The following is a 16552-nucleotide window of genomic DNA, read 5'->3' as shown; positions in this document are numbered from 1 at the left end:
ATATATCTTATCTTTTCCAAACTACTTCTGAACATTATTTACTTATCTCCTTTTCTCTCTTATAAATGAATAACTCCGATAAATCAACATTTAACCAAATTTATGCAATGTTTCAATGCTTAAACATTAACTCTGAACAATTGCTCAAATATCGTTGTGTGCATCTTACTTCTTTCGATATTTCATGCCTCTGATACATTACGTTTCTGTCGTTGAACTTAATTTTACTATTTAACTTTTTCACTTCTAACATTTTTTTATCTTAAGTGAAATCTCTTTCAGTAGTTCAACCCTTCTAGGGGGTATCCAGAAGCAATGTAAGTTCAACTATTATAGGGGAGTTAAATTAAATGTTCCTATCCTCTGAATTTTTGCCAACATCAAAATGGGGGAGACTGTTGAAACACGATTTTCACACTGACTTTTGATTATGACAAAAATATTCAATGGGAAATTAAAATCCCATAAATAATTCAAGTATAAAATTAATTGTGAATTAATTAATTTATTAGTTTGTTGAGTGTGTTTGATTAAATAAGAGAAAGAAAAGGAATTAAGGAAATGCCTTAAGATTGGATAAAAGCCCAAAGCTTCATTCTGGCCCAAAAGATGGAAGGATCCAAAAGCTTGTCTCAAGCCCAGAAGACTAATTCTACCCGAAGACAAGAGAATCAAAGAAAATAAAAGTTGACTTCTCTCACTAATAGTGCGATACTATATGTGGAAAGAAGTACAAGCAAAAGGTTGCTTATCCCCCTGGACAATTTGGACTCTTTGCCATAATTGTCCAAACCGTCAGTCTGCCTCCGGCAGAAATCAGAACATTGCTATCTCAAGAAGACAGAAGGAAAAGGAACTTCAATAGAAAGCTTTTGTACTGAAATTAGAAGGTGAAAGCGATAGAATGTAGCTTTCCCTCCAACGGTCTTTTCAAAATTCGAAATGACCCTCCTCCAGACTTCATTATAAAAGCCCCAACAAAAGCTTCATTTGCACTTGATCATCAACACTGAAATCAAGAGAATCATTCTTCAAGTGCCAAAAGAAAAAAGCTTATACGCATTCGTTATTTTCAGTTTTGGCGAGGTAAAGAAAAATGAATGCGCCGTTTAACAGGGTTACATCTACGATGTAAGGTCCTTCCTAATTTAGTCTGAGCTTGCCTTTGGCAAAGGGGATTGAGAGGCCATTGTGTTACGTAGGACCAGGTCTCCCGCCTTAAATTGTCATGTATGTATGCCAAAAATGTAGTAACGGGTCATTTTTTGTTTGTACGAAGTGAATGCAATGAGGGAATTTAATCGGGCTTCCTCAATGTCGTCTATAGCATGTTGCAGTGTTTGGGTATTTGCCTCATCATCGTATTCTTGGACCCCAGGGGAGCATAATATAATCTATGGTAGAGGCATAAATCCACACAATAGCAAAGGAAAAACAATATTTTCCCTATTGCTGAATGGGGCGTGGTATGTAGGACCAGAGAGTGGTTGGCAAGTGATCAACCCAACTTTGTCCTTGTGCGTTTATGCGAGTTTTGATGCCTCTTTAGATGGTTCCATTAGTGACTTCGGTGAGACCGTTGCTCTAAGGGTGTGCTACTGATGCATCCCGAGCTGACGCTCAAAGGCTCATTAAGGGATAAGTATACCCGTTGTTATCAAGTAATAATCTAGACAAGTCCAAGTATCGGATCCATAGGATTTATACCACAACTACCGGACTACTCAGTTTTGGATCGTTATTTAGGTGGTGGATAAATTGATTTTAGGTTTTGTTCTAGGTTATTATACTCCTAAGTTGATCCAAAGCAAAGCATACACTCATAGAATGTTACGGAATGATTCGATAACACAAACCTCAATATGATGAACAATCTAATAAATACCTTAATCTGAATTTTCACAAACTTAAAGCAATTAAACCGACTTATCCTTCTAAGGTCCTAGCATGCAATTCCTTTGTTACAGACCGTAACTAGCTCTAAGGTTCGGGAATTTGGGTCCTTTTACTGTTGATGTTATCAATATCTATAGGCTTCGGTATAGACAGTCGAATTTAGACTCGCAATATGAACCATGTATATATTTGGACTTTTGAATGACTTAATTCAATTCAAGCAATTCAAGCAGAAGAATAAACAGATAGGTAAAAACGCAATTGAAATCAGTACTTAAATTATATTAAAGATGGAAATCAATGTCACAGATACAACCAACTCAGAATTCATAGTAAAGATCTCAAAGCTAATACATACTAAGAGGGTAGAAATCCCCTTTTGGAACATGTTGACTCAAGCAGTCGTCTTTTCACCCCTATCAGCTACTGAAGTAAATCGTTGTTGTATTCCCCATCGTTGGTATAATGTGGAATGTGGCGCAATCAAATTATTTGCCATTGTCAATTAGGAAGGAGTGGGGAGTACCAAACTAGTCCAGAACATGACTGTGAAAGAAGGCAAAGACGTTTACAACTGAGATGATGGTTAACAGCTGAGCTTTGACCCATTTGGTAAAGTGGTTGATGACGATGACGACATACTACCGTTGTCTCGTGGCTTTAGGGAATAAGCCTAGAATGTCCATGCCCTAGAGTGCAAAAGGCCAGAGGGGATATTATTCCTTTAATGTGGATGAAGGTTTGACATGGGCGTTGGCATATACTTGGCGATATGATTCCTAATTACAAAGTCGTTATCTTCGTCCATAGTTGGCCAGTACAATCCATGGATGCGGGCCTTCCTAGCTAAAGTGTTTCCTCCTTAATTAGAACCACATACCCCTCTGCGAATTTTATGGAGTCAGTGATCGCCTCAATGGAGACATATTTCATCCAAGGGTGAGTAATTGAACACCTGTATAGAATCCTGTCATGGATAGTTGATGCGCCTCGGAGCTAACGCTCAATGAGACTCACTAAGGGATAAGCGTACCCCGTCGTTATCAAGTAATAATCTGGACAAGTCCAGGTATCAAATCCACAGGATTTACACCTGTAAGTATCGAGCTACTAAGCTTCTAATGTTATCTAGGCTATAGGGGGTTTGAGATTGAGTTTGTTTAGATTAATCTACTCCTAATTAAGCTATTCTACTCCTAAGTGATCCTTAAATCATGTAATTAACCTGAGGAGAACGTGGTGATACGATAATATCGAATTCAACCTAATTCATTAATCAATTGTTAACCTAATCTGAGTCGCTTTTTCCTAAGGCGATTAACCCTACTTATCCTTCTATGGTTCCTAGTGCGTGATTCCCTTGTAAGGCCGAAACTAGCTCTAAGGCTTAGAAATTTGGGCTTAATCTTCTATAGGGTTGTCAATCTTATAGGCTCTCACTAGGTCAGATTCAGCTTGCAATGTGTGCTAAATATTTGTTTGGACTTATGAATGAGTTAAACAAATTAAGCAAAGCGTAAGACCTTTAAATCATACAATCAATTGAACAAAATAAGAAACTGAACTAACATTAAAGATGAAAAGTATTGTCACGAAGATACAGTTACACTAGGATTCATAGCATGGATCAGAGGCGAACATAATGTAAAAGAGAAAGAAATCCCTTTCAGGGAACCTGTCGACTAATGCAGACGTCTTCCTAGGACTTAAAGGATGTAGCCTTGAACAATCCTCGATGGATGCGGAGCTTGAAGGTTCTTCAATGGTGGATGGAAGGATGGAGAGGATTCTTTAAGGATGGAGGCTAGGGTTTTTACACGAAATAAAGGATATTTTACAAATGTTATAAAGTCCTATTTATAGTTGTAGTTCGAGGCCTAAACATAATCGGATTTATTTCCTGTTGCAGGTGGAGAAGTCGGGGGCGAAAGATGGCATCATGGGGCTGGGAATTAGTCAAAAGACTAATTCCCGAGCTCTAGCTCGTCGAGCAGGGCTCTAGCTTCCAGCTCAGCGCGAGCTGGCTCCCAGCTCACCGAGCTAGCCTATTAAGGCTAGTTTGATGGGCAGCATATGCCCAACGCACCGAGCGACTGCCGGGGGTCCTCAAGTCACGATTATCGCCCGAAATTGATCCTGTTTTGACCTGCACACGCACATAAACTCCAAATGACATCAGTCCAAAGGCTAAATTGACCCACCAGTCGTTAGATTTGAGTAAAAACTCCATTTTTTGCGACCTTTGGTGGATCATTTAGCCACAGTAAGTAAATGGTAGTTCACTTATGTGCTATTTTGGCAATATTTGCCTGAAAACAACCGGAAAACGACTACAAACTACAAAAGTAAATAAAACACACACTAAAACTAACTAACACGAACAAATGCATAAAAATGCGAGAATTGCTCGCTTATTGAATGGAAACTAGACAAAACTACCCTAAAAACTGTACCTAAAGATAGGGGTTTTCGACCCCTATCAAAACTCCTCACACTTAAAACTTTACTTGTCCCCAAGTAAACTAAAAACTAAACCCACAATCACTGGCCAAGCTAGAGAAACCTCCTGGTTTTACTAGGTGCCTGACAAATTATCGCGCATCTGTAAGTACATGCATTCGGAAGTACAAAATAGAGACACGATATCCAAAAGCCGCAGTTCAATTATCACGGGTTATATTCTTAAGAAAAGGATACACGTTCAATTAAACGAGCTTTAGGGGATAGCTAAGTAAAACACCTCACCATTGGTAGTTTACTCAATTCACACAATATTTAGTGGCTCAAGTGTTTACTCTCGGCTTGTGTTCTTGCTTAGGATTACGATGAATTTGCACGTTCATCTGAGTACCTCTACTTTGCTACATGACTCCGACAATATCAAAACTAACCTCGAATTGGGGTTGTAATGTGGTTAGAAAAATGTTATAGGTACAACAAAGGTTAGGAATTCTAGCGCTAGAAAAACAAGGCTAAATGACTTTTAGCAAATATAAAGTGAATGAGCTTTTTATTTCTCTTTTTTCCTGAGACGTTTGATTTTAAGAACTGGGAATGATGTTTCTCCCTTTTGTTCATCTCTTTTCTTTTTCTCTTTTTTTCTGGTGCGGACCGTTTGAGTGGTCCTTTTCAAGCAATTTTGCTTGTTCACCTCTTAGCCTTTCGACTTGCTCTTATAATGCAATAAACGAAGAAAAAGCGCTAAAATTGAACAAAAACTCTAGATGAGTTTTGCAAAAATTAAGGCTTCAAAGGGGCTTCCTAAAGTTGATGAAAAAGATAAAAATAAGGTAAAGAAAATGGTTAATTCTAATGAGGCTAATTCATTGTCTATTGTCTCAAATCGGTGCGTGTAGACTCAACTCAGTATTTGGTGCAAAATCTGTAATCCTTCACAAGTCAAAGCATTCACACAAAAATGTCAAGAAGAAAGCCTTTTGATGTTCGCTCTTAGGCTCAAATTCAACTCACAATTCTTTGGGTTTCAATTTTGTGCTTATTAGTTCTCCCCAAACTCAAATTCAATATTACATACCTTCAATCCTTAAGTTATCTACCTAAGTAATGATTTTAGCATTTCTTCAAAAGTAGGGTCTAAATGCAATCTTAGTTCATGTGTTTACAAATACAAGGATTGTGTCCTACACCTAAACTAGTTGGCATGCAATTTTAGATTCGGTTCTTAATCCCTAGAAACAAATAACGAAGTTTAGCTTCGAAGGAAGTTGGTTTTTAGGTCCTAAAACATGCAAAACATGTAACAACACACAAAAATAAAACCCAAAATACCAAAACTAAACTAGACACAACACAACAAAAATTATAAATTTATACAGTTTTTTTAAGTTTGTCTACCCCTCCTTCTCACACTTAAATCATGCAATAAGTTCCAACATTGCATATAAAAACAACAAAGCTCATGTGTAAAAAAGAGTTAGGGTGGAGAAGATAACTTACTGATCGGTCGGGGGTATGGCCATTCCATGTCGTAGTGACTGCAGTATCCTCTGCCACATACTCAAGTCTAGATAATCTCTGGTCCATGTTCTACTCGAATGTTGTGAAGCGCTGGTCCATTTGCTGAACAGTAGCATAATTTTGGAGATTGAGATTCCGCATCTCATTCATCATAGTGCTCATGGCTTGTAATTGAGCCTGAATCCCCGGCTCTTGATACTCCTTTTGGTACTCTTCTGCTACAGTTGCAGCTTCCGCATCTCCTTCCTCTAACGTGGTGGTCTCCTTGCTTGTTTTCTTGGTTGACTACTTGGGCCCGCTTCCGCATCGTCGCCCTGGGTTAGTACCTCCTGAAAAGTGGACCAGCCAAGAAAACCCGATCCAAGAACAAATGGTGGGTGACCAATCTCATCAAAGGACGTGCCTTTCCAATAAGCCTTGATGAAGTTAGTCACCAAATATCCCAACCCAATAGACCTACGTTTACGGTTAAGCATACTCCGAAAGCAAGAAAAAATAACATTTACATTATTAACCGGTTTGCCTTTGGAAACGCACCAAAGCATAAAGACCTCGGCGGAAGCCACCTTATTGCTCTCTTTCTTACCCAACAAGTTATGGGCTATAAACTTGTGGGCGAGATTAAGGAGCAGGTCTCGTAGAGATCTAGGGGTAGCAGTACTGGAGTCAAAATAATTTAGCCCAGTCATTTCTTCCCAAGCCGTTTTGGCATCCATAGGTTTTTCAAAACCCGAAAGAGCCCCACTCTGGTTCCTTACACCCATATAGGCTGATATGGCCGACTCTTTCAGGCGAAAGGGATATCCCTAGAGCCGGAAAGTATATAGGTCGCTATTTGGCGGCCCCTTTTTCTCTAGCGTATATAGAAATTCTAGTGTGAAACTGTCATAAGCGATAGTTCTCTTTGTGGGTAGGTCGGACCAGCCTTGGACATGTAGGACCTTTTAAAGTCCTTGTCCAATCCTAGAGTTGATAGGTGACGCATATCAAAGATGACTCGGGTGGTGGTCTTGTACCTCAAAATAGGCATACTTATCCCCCTCATCTTTACAAGTTAAACCGAAAGGAGAGTTATACCCAACTTGGAGGGCATCGATGAACTCGACGTCGGATTCCTCTTCCTCCTCGTGTACAATGTCCTTTTCCTTTCCTTTTCGTCCCATGATTCCTGAAATGAAGAAGAGTAACCAAGCCGGACAAGTTAGAATCCAAATATATACACGAAACTGGTTAGTAATGTTAATTTTCCCAAACCATTAACTCACTAAGCATGATTAATCCTAAAGTTAGACATTTAGGGACTGAATTTCAAGGTTTTGTCCTTAAATGTTGACATATTAGCTCCTAGATCCTAATTAGTGCAAAATCAATGAGCCCCAGCGACCAAAACATGTTATGGGAATGAAATGAAAGCCTATTGACAAGTTTTCGGCTATAAATAACATAGTCGATCTTTGAAGCAAAAATGGAGAAAACACCCAAATTGAAGAATTTTTCCAAATATCCTTAATTATAAGTTCAAATCGCAAAGCATGTAGAAATCACTAATAAACAGTTAATTTACCAAAGAATCAAGGAAACATGCAAATAGCACTACGCCAAAACCCCCTTTAGACGACGGTTAAAAATCGTCGTCCCGCAAGATATAAATCTGTCACAGGGCTCGCCGCCATCTGTTGCCCCTTCAGACAATGGTTAGGTTCTGTCATGTGAAGATATGACACATGACATTATCCTATTTGCGTACTGTCATATTAATCTTTGTTACGATGCAGCTTATTTATTATTACCATCACCTTTAATGTCATCACATGACATACTAATAATTAAAATCGTCAAGTTGATGTGTGGGAAATTGGCATATTGAATTTGTGATGGCAGTTCGTATAATAATTTCTACCGTTATAGCTTGTTTTAGATGGCATATGTCTTAATCAATCATGTCAAAGGATTTATTTTCAGATGACAGATTCGTTTATTTTAATGTCTTTTTATTGTTCTTTAGATGACATTTTTTAAAATTAAAATGTCACTTTTTGCCTTCTTCTTCGTATGAATTTCTGTTTTTTACTTGAATAACGAAACATACTCAAATATGAACATGAAATTCTGTATATCAATGGTTTTAATTTTATTGGATACCAATACTCATAATCTGTTTACATTTGTACACATACATTTCTGAATTAAAACTAAAAAAAATAACCAATACATATATCCAAATTCTGAAACAAAATCGATCAATTGATGTATCCATATCTTGGAGTCATTATTAGGCCTATAATTCCAAAGTCTTGATATCTGCAAAACCCAATGCAGGTCATTAATACACTAGCATCATTACACATAACCCTAACCACACTAATTAAAGACCTTTCCCCTTTCAGGACCTTTCACTTAGCCACCACTATCATATCACTATAAATAATAAGCATCACAATCATTCAGTGTCCATACATTCAACCCAGAAAACTTACATTATACAATGGATCACCTTGCGCTTGTTCAACAATAGATAATTGCTGAGGTGGAGAAACTGTACATTGAGAGCCCAGGGTGGCTTCTGGCCATCGATGGTATGTCAATTCATATGTTGTTCTTCAACTCTTCCTGGTTTCTTCTGTCTACTTGTAATGATTCTTCTTATCTTGGATGATAACAGGTCCTCTGGATGATAACTTCTTCAAATGGTCGATCAGAATAAAAGGCCCACAATACACCCCATATGAAATGGATGTATTTGAAATCAGAATCAGCTACCCTCCGAATTTCCCAAACAGACCTCCAACAGTAATATTAACTTATCTCCTTAAGATATATGAACCTACATGACATTGTATACACATACACTAATCAATGTCTCTTCTTATTCTCAGTTTCGCTTCCGAAATAAGATTTATCATCTTAACGTGGCTCCTTAGGGGATGATTCATCTTCCCCGTCTCCTTACTCACCCTCCCTTTCCCACTGCCACGGTATAGATATGCCACCATTTATCTATTTCATTTGATAAACACTTAATCATGTTTGTGATCTAATTATTCTATGCATTTTGTAGCTGTTGTGGCACATATATGATCTACTACTACAACCCCACATTGAGGCGCCATTTCCTGGGCAAGAAGCAGTTGTTGAGCAATACCTCAACAACAGGGAAGAGTATGATGTGCTCGCCTGGAGATGGACTGAGGAGTATGCAAGGTGGATATGAGGGGCTCCAAATCTCCTAAACTATCTTGACTAAGAGAAAGGATATTTCGAATTTGAAGGAGAATCGAAAGGCAATGTGAGCTCGTAGGTATAAGAGTATTCCCATGAGTTCTAGCTTCCTAAACAGTTCTATCTAACCAATCATTTCATAGCAATATAACTCACATACCAATCACTTCATGCATGGTTAAGGTATTCAAGCAAGCAGTTAATAGCAATGCACATACATAACCCTTTACAATATACTTGCCACTTGAATTGCACTCATTGAAAAGTGAGCACGGTGATGAAGTTTGTGATGCTCTAACCACAAGTTCATAACTTATGCTGGTAGCATCGAAAACTCATCACCATTCTGAATGTTTTCAATCAGATAACAAGCCAATTGGAAGGTATATTGTAAACCTATCTCAGCAGCATAACTCATGTTCAAATAAAAAGGAATCAGGTGAGTTCATAACATTTTCAGCTTTAGACTATGAACATTCATACACAAACTCAATCAGTTCTAGTTTCCTAAACAGAACATAAAACAAGCCAACATGCTTCATACACACACACAGTCAGTTCTAGCAGTATAACTCATAGGTATAGGAGTATTGCCAATCACAATGAACATTTAAAGCTTAAGAGTATGCCTAATCAGCCACATGCTCAATGATCATTCATACACAAACTCAATGAGTTCTAGCTTCCTAAACAGTTCTATCTAACCAATCAGTTCATAACAATCATTTCATAGCAATATAACTCACATACCAATCACTTCATGCATGGTTAAGGTATTCAAGCAAGCAGTTAATAGCAATGCACATACATAACCCTTTACAATATACTTGCCACTTGGATTGTACTCGTTGAAAAGTGACCAAGATGATGAAGTTTGGGATGCTCTAACCATAAGTGCATAACTTATGTTGATAGCATCGAAAACCCATCACCATTCTGGATGGTTTCAATCAGATAACAAGCCAAGTGGAAGATATATAGTAAATCTATTTCAGTATCACCACAACATCATACATATACTCAATGAGTTCTAGTTTCCTAAACAAAACATCAAACATAAACATGCTTCATACACATACTCAATCAGTTCTAGCTTCCTAAACAGAGCATCAAGCATAAATAAGCCAACATGCTTCATACACATACACATACTCAATCAGATAACAAGCCAAGTGGAAGATTGTAATCATATCTCAGCAGCACCACCCACAACAACATCATACATGCAACCAACCAGTTCAAATCAACATAACAATAATATATACTCAATAAGTTAAAGAAATCTTCCCATATGCTAAACACAAGAACTGATTGACAATCTCTTCAATCAGCCTTCCCATGTAGCATTCTTACTATCCTTGCAAATATTATGCTCAAATAAAAAGGAATCATAACATCTTCAGCATCAGGCACTGTATTGCCCTAGGTTAAAAAAGATAAAGACCCAAGCTTTTCATCAGTGAATCTAACAATGAATACAATAAAATCAGTGTATCTAAGCGAGAGATCTAACCCTTTCAACGATAGGTCTGAAAATCAATAGATCCTTATCCCAACTGCTGAAATCGACATACACAAAAGTAAATCGAAAGAGAAAAAGATAGAGTAAGGAACAATGAAAATCAATAGATCCTTACCAGTACCGTGTTTTGAGCTCACTAATTGCATGTAGAAATCAACCATGGAGATAGAGATACATGAGAGGGATGAAGATTGCGTAACCTAAAATGGGGTTTTGGATGAGAGAAAGGGTTTATATATGAGCTGAAATTTCAGTCAAACGATCGAGCGCCTAAATTTGGTATATGGCCGCGTAAGTGAAATTTCATTTATCGTTTTTTTTTGTTTTCCTCATACAATGACAGTCATTTATTACAGGTGTCATCTGATGAGCAAGTGAAATTTAACAAAAACGCGCATTTTCTTTGGATGACATGATTCTGTCATCGGAACGCCACATGTGAATCGAGCGTGTTTTTAATTACGCTTTTAGATGACAGAAATTTAAAACACCGTCACGAAAAAATATTCAGACGACACGAAAACAAATGCCTGTCATGTATCTTATGTCATGTGAAAGGAAAAATGGCATAGTGTAGATCAAAAATTAGAAAACTTAAAAACCTAGGGTTAGCCAAAAACGAATTTTAAAGATCCTAAACTAAAAACTAAAGTTAGAATCATGCTTAGAATCGAAAATAGGTAAGAATCTATACCTCGTTTATTGATTTTGGGTGAAAAAAGAGGATTTGGGGGGTTAGCTTCCTAGAGAGAGAAAAGGAGAACAAGAAAGAAAGAAAAGAAGAAGGTGGAGAAGAAAGAGAAGGGGGGGGGGGATGAATTTCATCCCCTATTTTCTAATTAATTTTTTTTAATTGAGTTCGGGAAATATTTTCCCGAACTCCGTCCGTCTCGGCCGAGCTGGGTGCCAGGGGGCCGGAATTCTATCGCCCTTCGCCCCGGGTCACCGAACTTCGAAAAAATAAAAAATATTTTTTTTAGAGGAAGGAATAGAAAGATAACGGGAAATTCAATTGAAAACAAAAATCAAAATAATAAATCAAACAAATCAACAGGAAAAATAAAAAACTGAAAATAAAATGATTGTTCATAATTGAATTTAAAAGCCGGAATAACCCGACTTTTCCCCATTGCTCATTCCTTCCTCTGGATCATTAGGTTCTTCTCCGTTGTGCTTGGGAGAGAACCATGCTGCCTGTCCCTGTTAATATGAGCCACCTGATTGCTCAGATCCTTGCAAAAGGCTTCATTGTTGGCGAGTCTGGCTGAAATCTCTTTCAAGAGGGTCACCACTTCATCAGATTCCTTGGAAGGTGGCATAGGACCTTAGAGTTGCTGCTGATATGGGGGCATGCCAAGCCCCTGCTCTCTGTACTCATTGGCGAACCCGTTGGGAGGCCTTAACACGTTCTGATTTGAGCTCCCGTATGATAAGTTCGGGTGCTGAGGTCTCCTCCGGTTGTTGTTGTTGTTGTTGTAGGAGTTGTAGTTGTTGGGGTTGTAATTATTGGAGTTATGATTGTACCTCTGTTGTCCCCCAATGTAGTTGATGATCTCCATCCCATCTCCAGCAAAAGGGTTGCCATCTTGACAGTCCTTTCCATGGTGGTCGCCGCCACAATGCTCACAAGTGGGAGGTTGGATGAATTTAGCCAACAAAACATCCATATTCTTGCTCAGCTCTGTCACAACCAGGTTCTGATCCGGATCTTCTACAGTAAACACCCGCTGTCTTGAAGGACCAATGAGTTTCTCCTCCTGCCACTGCACACTCTTCCTTCCCAGCTTATTGATCATCTCATATGCCTTTGTTGTAGTCTTTCTAAACAAATCTCCACCTGCAGTAGAGTCTACAGTAGCTCGGTTAGTAGGCGTCAAACTGTGATAGAAGATGCTCACCAACTGGTGTTTAGGAATGTCATGATGAGGGCACATGTGAAGCATCTTTCTGAATCTGGTCCAGGATGCATGGAGCGTCTCATGCTCGGGTTGGTGGAATGAAGTGATCTCACTTCTCAGCATCACCGTCTTTGAAGGAGGGAAGTAGTAAGAGAGGAACTCCTTCTTCAATCCCGCCCATGTAGTAATCAACCCAGGCTCAAGCGATCTTATCCATTCCAAAGCTTGCCCAGTTAGAGAGAATGGAAACAACTTCAGTCTAACATCATCCTAAGGGACTCCGTTTGTCCTTGTGGTGTTTGCGCACATCAAGAAGCGATCTAGATGATCATCTGGGCTCTCCTGCACCTCACCTCCGAACAGTCCCGTCTGTTGGATCAAGTGTATTATCCCCGACTTGATCTCATAGGAGTTGGCTGGAATGTTAGGATCTACGATCCCAAATAGATACTAGTTTCAGTGTGGTACCAGAATTTCACTCATTGAGCGGGTATCAGGGTCTGTCTCGGTATTGTTCTTTGGTTCTGTCATCTTGATTGGCTCGATATTCTCGGTTGGCTTGATATTCTCGATTTGCCTGCTCCTGCGTAGAGTATGTTCAAGTTCAAGATTAAGAGGGACACAAGGTAATTCCGCTGATCGAGTATGCATAAGCTGAAAAGAAAAGATAAATAAACACAATTTTTAGGAAAAGAAAGCATATAATATACATAACTATCATCTAAGTTATAGTTTACACAATTACAAAAAGACATTTAGAACTGTTTTTTGCAATATAGAAATAAATAATACAAATTTTTACAATGTAACAAGGTATAACTGAATAAATTTAACATATGAACAAGTATAGAAAAGGTATAACTAAATTTATTTAACATATAAACAAGTATAAAAGGTATAAAATAAAACAGTTATAAACAAAATGAATGCCTAAACTAATAAATTCGACATTTGGTTCGATATTGCAGGAAAATAAATCCCCAGCAACGGCGCCAAAAACTTGATGCGCCTCGGAGCTAACGCTCAATGAGACTCACTAAGGGATAAGTGTACCCCGTCGTTATCACTAATCTGGACAAGTCCAGGTATCGAATCCACATGCTTTACACCTATAAGTATCGAGCTACTAAGCTTCTAATATTATCTAGGCTATGGGGGTTTGAGATTGAGTTTTGTTTAGATTAATCTACTCCTAATTAAGTTATTCTACTGCTAAGTGATCCTTAAATCATGTAATTAACCTGAGGAGAGCGTGGTGATACGATAATATCGAATTCAACCTAATTCATTAATCAATTGTTAACCTAATCTGAGTCGTTTTTGCCTACGACGATTAACCCTACTTATCCTTCTATGGTTTCTAGTGCGTGATTCCCTTGTAAGGCCGAAACTAACTCTAAGGCTCAGAAATTTGGGCTTAATCTTCTATAGGGTTGTCAATCCTATAGGCTCTGACTAGGTCAGATTCAGCTCGCAATGTGTGCCAAGTATTTGTTTGAACTTATGAATGAGTTAAACCAATTAAGCAAAGCGTAAGACAAAGATTAAATCATACAATCTATTGAACAAAATAAGAAATTGAACTAACATTAAAGATGAAAAGTTTTGTCACGAATATACAATTAGCCTAGGATTCATAGCATGGATCAGAGGCGAACAGAATGTAAAAGAGAAAGAAATCCCTTTCAGGGAACCTGTCGACCAGTGCAAACATCTTCCTAGGTCTTAAAGGATGGAGCTTTGAACAATCCTCGGTGGATGCGGAGCTTGAAGGTTCTTCAATGGTGGATGGAAGGAAGGAGATGATTCTTCAAGGATGGAGGCTAGGGGTTTTACACAAAATAAAGGATATTTTACAAATGTTACAAAGTCCTGTTTATAGTTGTAGTTCGAGGCCTAAACCTAATCGGATTTGTTTCCTGTTGCAGGTGGAGAAGTCGAGGGCGAAACGTGGAATCGTGGGGCCGAGAATTAGTCAAAAGACTAATTCCCGAGCTCCATCTCGCCGCACTGGCAGTGCCAGCTCGCCGAGCTGGCCTATAAAGGCCAGTTTGATGGGCAGCATATGCCCAACGCACCGAGCGACTTCCAGGGGTCCCCGAGACGCGATTTTCGCCCAAAATTGATCCTATTTTGACCTGCACACGCACATAAACTCCAAAGGACGTCAGTCCAAAGGCTAAATTGACCCACCAGTCGCTAGATTTGAGTAAAAACTCTGTTTGGTGCGACCTTTGGTGGATCATTTAGCCATAGTAAGTAAATGGTAGTTCACGTATGTGCGATTTTGGCAATATTTGCCTGAAAACAACTAGAAAACGACTACAAACTATAAAAGTAAATAAAACACACACTAAAACTAACTAACACGCACACATGCATAACAATGCAAGAATTGCTGGCTTATTGAATGGAAACTAGACAAAACTACCCTAAAAACCATACCTAAAGATAGGGGTTTTCGACCCCTATCAATAGTGTAGCGTCAGGATCTTCGGACAACCCACAGGGCCTCCGCATTGTCTGTTGGGAGAGTGATGTCGCGGATGTAGTGGATGATGGGAATTCTCTAATCACTAGGGTGGGCCTCATCATTCTCGATAGGGAGGGTTAAACTTCGGTGATAGTTGGTTGGTAAGATGTTTCCACGAATAGGTCATTGTGATGGGTGTGGTGCTGGACACTACTGCAGCGAGGGCGTCGGCCTTGTTGTTTTCATCTTTTGGGATGAGGAAAATGGAGAAATAAACACCTTTGGTCCACAGTTGATCTACGAGAGAAGCGGTTTTGGCTAAGTAGTGAGTCATGGCGTTGTCTTTGGTTTGATACATTTTGTCGAGGTGGCTAACCACCAACTTGGAGTCTATATATACTATCACTTTGCCTGTTGCAATAAGGATGGCAAGATGTAGTCCTGTGATGAGAACTTCATATTCAACTTGATTGTTCGTGGTGGGGAATGTGAGGTGGAGGACATAGTTGATATGAAAATAATATGGGCCTCGGATGGAGATGCATGCCCCGACCCTATCACCATCGCATGATCCGTCCATACTTATGTGTCATTCCAGGATGTCGGAACTAGGAGGGACTATGGGGGTCGATATAGGATCACTCGACCCATTGAATTCGACTAGCAAGTCTACTAGTGCAAGTGCCTTGATTAAGGAACGTGGTTCAAAGGAGATTCCAAACTAGGAGAGGCAGATGGACCAATTCGTTATTCACTCGGAGAGCTCTAGCCATTATATGGCTTTCTTGATGGGGAAGTTGGTCTTAACAACGACTGAATGGGCCTAGAAGTGCGGTCGTAGTCGGTCTATAGCATGTGTGATGGCGAATAGAGCTTTCTCAACTTTGTTGTAGCATAATTCATCACCTTTGAGCAGATGACTATAATGGCAGAGTTTTGGTGCCCTCGGTTTGAGTGATGATGGCAACGATGGCCTCCTCGGAGACTGTGGCTGCAAAGTTTCTCCGTTATGAGGGGCTATGAGCATTGGTGGTTGAGTAAGAAATTCTTTTACGGCATCAAATTCCTTTTGGAAATTTGTGTTTTATTTGAAGGGACGGTCTTTTTTTAGTAGTCTGAAACGTTGAGAGTTTGAACTCATATTTATTAGTGACATTTTAACACATTGTAAGATGGGTATGTGTTGTATACGTTTCGAGCATATGAGGCATTCCCGTTGCGGATGCATGTCCAAACTAATATAAAAGCAATTATTGAGCTTAAACTGTCAACTTAAGAGAGCTTATTTAGACCAAGTACATGCAAATCACGTGCTTAAGTTTGTCATTTATAATAATAAAAACTTTTTTTAGTCTTATTTATAAGTTTAAATTTTTGTTTAATTGATTCATTGACACCACTAAATACATTCACATGGAATGTTGTAGAACATTAACTAGAACTAAAATCTCAATTAGAATGATTTCAATGTAGATATTTGCAGGTTCATAAATTTGTGCCAAGAATGGCGGAGCCAATCTAGGGCTCGGGGGGCTTCCCTCCCGATCACCGGCTCCACCCTTGAGT

The sequence above is a fragment of the Euphorbia lathyris genome, chromosome 10, assembly GCF_963576675.1.
Source record: "Euphorbia lathyris chromosome 10, ddEupLath1.1, whole genome shotgun sequence".
In the NCBI taxonomy this organism is placed as follows: Eukaryota; Viridiplantae; Streptophyta; class Magnoliopsida; order Malpighiales; family Euphorbiaceae; genus Euphorbia; species Euphorbia lathyris.
This window is presented reverse-complemented; position numbering follows the sequence as displayed.